General features: G+C 36.2%; 1 pseudogene; it reads left to right on the top strand.

Moving 5' to 3' along the window:
- The first annotated feature begins 3049 nt into the window (after positions 1-3049).
- LOC149154298 (F-box protein GID2 pseudogene) lies at positions 3050-3830 on the top strand (annotated as a pseudogene).
- The last annotated feature ends 547 nt before the right edge of the window (positions 3831-4377 follow it).

Genomic DNA, 4377 nt, shown 5'->3' with positions numbered 1-4377 from the left:
CCTACCTTATCTTTTCTCGTTACCATTGATCCACTTGTTTCACCAACCACCTTTATTTTGATGTCTACACCCTCTAGTTACCTACCTGTAAGAAAGAAGGCGTCACAAATAAACTGGGAGTTGGAGGCAGTCCTCTTATTCGAACAACAATTCCACTTGTTATCTTATTTCCTGCACCAAGTACCAGTATGCCTAAGCCCCTTATACAAGCCTCACTAGTTTCAATTTATCACTTGTAGTGCAATCGCAAGGTTCTCTTTATCCCTTACATATGGTAAAGATCGAGCAATGCATATGTAATAAGTAGTATACACATATCAATTGAGATAGATATGTAATTACACTTACCTTTCATGTTTTTTGTAACACTGTATTCAAAATATATAGATTATTACATTGGGATCTGCTCATCAAATCAATGAAACTAGGATCCGGTTGAAGAACTAGAACTATAGAGAGAGCTAAGACCTTACTCTAGTTACTAAGTTGCTTGGAAATATAGTTGAATGGAAATGGATTACCTCAAGAGCTAGGACTAGAACTCTCGGTAGGCTGACCAATCCAAAGGCCAAGAAAGTTTGAACTGGAGCTGGGAACCTTATTCTTCACTATTTTGTAGGATAGTTGGAAAGATAATAACAGAAATAATAGTTCTCTTAGACATCAAGTTTGAGTTTGTGGGTGGAATCCTTCGAGAAGTTTGAGAATAATAGTTCTTTCCACTCTCCTCGCCCTTCCACTCAGATTCTATTTCTTTAAGACTCTAATCAAGAAGCTCTCCTTCAACTATTGAGAATACCAAAAACTACTTGACCTCCTATTCCTTGGAAGGACAAAGAATCCCCTAGAATGGTATTTCACTGCTAGTTCTGCCTCTAGTTCTTCCTTAGAGACAATGGCCCAATATTCGACCCCTTCAACTTCACATCTTCCAGCGCACCGACCCCTTCAACTTCAAGTATTCCAGCATGTCGTCTCAGCATATGTTAACTCAAAATAGGGAACACCACCTACAATCAATATATAGAGTAAAGTCTCCTTCATTTCCTCCCTCAACAAGCTCTAAGTGTCCAACCCTAGAAAACAATCTAATCTTTTCTATGTGTCGAGTGAGCCCTAAAAAAATAATCGTCTTGTATGTCCTCTTGTGCTTCAACTCATGTAACCTAAGCCTAGATATAATATACTTTCCCCAAACTCCCTTGCAACATAGCTGCATGTGTTTCTGGGAGAACTAGTGTCTTTTCAATCTGCTAGTCCCACTAGGATTGGCAGCTATCCTAGAAACAAATAATCAAAGTAATTTGCGATTTCCTTTATGTATGATAGATAAGAGAGAAGTAAAGGGACCAACCTGGATCTTCCGCTTGACTCCTTGCTTGATTTATCTCCCCCTTGATAGAGCTTGCAACTCCTCTCCTATGTGTCCCACTTAGAGAATATCTGTAGAAACAAAGTAACAAAACACCATCAAAGCATCTCGATCCATTATATCATAAACGATGCAGAATCAGAAATACATTGAACATACAATAGCATTCACAAATAACAAGATTCACAAATACATGATTGCATGGAGGAAAACTCAAAGAACTTTATTAAAATAGAAGGGAGAATTACAACCCAGCTGTCTGATCTAGCATCATCCTCCCAACACCAAAGCCCTCTTCACCTCATGAAAAGCAAAATCACCCAACAATACAATGCTCTTTCTCAAAGACAAACTATTAGCACTTCCTTACAAATTACAAAATTCCAGCCTCTAGATGTCTCAGATGAGGGATCCATTTATAGATGTCTGTAAGGGTGTGAGTCATCTCTGGGTTTTTGATTAGTGTCATTCCACTTGCTGTTCTTCATTCCACTTGGAGATTTCTTGGATCTCTTACTCATCCCTGGGCGAATTCAGAGAGGCAAGTGTCATAGAAGAAGTTTCTGGAAGATTCCATGAGCATCCACTTAGCAAACTGTCTCGGACATTTGTCCATCCTCACTCATCGCACCCCACAGAAGGCCTATTCAGTATGCATCACACCTAGCTAGTGTAGAAGTCAGTATGCATCGCACCCTGACAGTGGAGCAATTAGTATGGTCCAGTTTTTGCCAGTTCTGAGTGGTTTTTCAGGTGGAACTTTTGGGCAATGATGTAATCAGTTGACCATGATCCTTTAGGGTATGAAACAAAACTTTTAGGGGTTAAAGAGCCCTTGGTTTATTGACATATAAGATTGGGGTTGCAGTGCCCAAATATGTCTATAATAGCGTGGTTGACATTCCCATTGGTGCATATATCGATACAGCCAGGATCAACCCAAAAGTAACATCCAAAAGTAGATTTTTTCTCATTGGAAGAAACCATAGGTATACCTGTAAAAACAAAGACGTAACCATAGTGTAGTTAGGGTAGGATCATACAAGCTTGACAAGACAGAATCATCATACAATCACAACTCCATCTATGTTTATGCATAAGTTATTGGGAATAGAAATTCACTATCATTTTATTGGAGCCAAAACTAATACGAGCTACAATTATATATATGGTCCTAATAACACAGAGGATGCAACACATATACACTTTTATATTGAATCAAGAGCATACCCCATAGTATTTCTCTTCCTAAAGAAAGAAAAGGGTTATCGAAAATTTCTTCGCCTGCAACATTAACCCAAGTATGATAACTAATGGAGCACTCAAGAAATGCGTGTAATGCATGCAAGATCCAAGTGACAAGTATTTTTATTTTATTTTTATTTTTCTTTATTTATGTAATTTTCTATTAAATTTATAGATTTTGTATTTTTAAATTTTTATTATATGTGAAAACTTTTTATTTATCTCAAGCTTGAATATTAGGTTTCCCTTCTCCTTGGTTATCCAAACATAAGGCCAATCCATTTGCATATGACCCATCTCTGTGTTATTGAATTATAATTTTTTCCATATTAAGCAGGAAAGTTCAAGTTGATTAAGAAAAGTGGCATTCAATATCTCTCAAAGGTTTCTATGATCTCTTGAACTTTTTGTACATATATTACAGAAATCAGAGCTGCACTCAAAATGCTTGAGAAGCATAGGATCAATTCTCATGATAAATCCAATAAGGATTCTGTTTTCTCTCGTGAATATGTCTTTCAAAAGAATGCAATTTAGTGATCCATGCAGTACTAATCAAAGACCTTCACATGCTGAGAAGGAACAATTTTTTCTAGATGGGAATTTTTTATCAGAAGTTCTGAAATACCTACATGGAATATCTATGGCTGGGCTTCACGTGTCAACAAGCTATGGCATAATTCTACTCAGTATGAGAAGATTTGGGAGAACATATGTTTTAGGCATTGGGCTAATATTGGTTGTGGTCATGATCAACTAAGATCTGTTGTTTTAGCACTGGGTGGGTTCAGGAGATTATGCCATTTTCCTTTCACCTCTTCTCGATCCTTCGTCCTCGTCCTCATCAACATTAAATTCACAAACCTTTTTTCCATCCATTTCATCACAAGAACCTTCTAGGAAACCTTCATGAGTTTATGCCATTTTCCTTTCACCTCTTCTCGATCCTTCATCCTCGTCCTCATCAACATTCAATTCACAAACCTTTTTTCCATCCATTTCATCACAAGATCCTTCTAGGAAACTTGCAAAAACACAATATTGGGGTGAAGATGAGTTTCATGTTTCTCTATAACTTTTTTCTATTCATTGTTACGAGAAAATAACCACTTCTCCACTGGGGAAATTTTTTTCCACGACTGGTAAATATTCCAAGCATCAGATATTTAAAAATCCCAACCCTATCATATTCAATTATATGGACTCCAAATAAGTTGATCATACATATTGATATTTATGTCTTACAAAACCATCAATTTGATCCATTTCAATCCCAATTTATATCATTTGATTACTAGTAACATCAATCCAACCTAACCTGAAGGTGCAAATATGTATTTGGTTTCCATGTTGAATACTTATTTGAATTTATGATGTCTCTGAAGTTTAGAGATATTTGGAGATATGGATCTAGATCTCATGGGTTTAGGGGAGTTGTATTGTTGCTATATTAGTTGGACGTTGTAGACACTGCAAATAAAGTGTTTGTTTGAAACTTTGAGTTTGGTGGTTCCATGCTTATTTGTAGCTTTTGATAGATTTGGACATCATAGTATTTTACAAGTTATTATACTAGTACCATTCAATATAAGTATTCATACTAATCTTATATTTCTTTGTTCTTTGTGGGAATATCTTTCATTACTAGAGGATTATTGTCATTGTAAATCCAATCTACTATATTTAGCCTAAAATAATTTCCCTCCATGGAAAGAACAATACCCATTAACAAAATATTGTTGGTATTTTGTTTTTCAGAT

The sequence above is a fragment of the Pinus tabuliformis genome, chromosome 9 (genome assembly GCF_031772625.1).
Source record: "Pinus tabuliformis cultivar Carrire ecotype Pingquan chromosome 9, CPIR1, whole genome shotgun sequence".
Taxonomy (NCBI): Eukaryota; Viridiplantae; Streptophyta; class Pinopsida; order Pinales; family Pinaceae; genus Pinus; species Pinus tabuliformis.
This window is presented reverse-complemented; position numbering and strand designations above follow the sequence as displayed.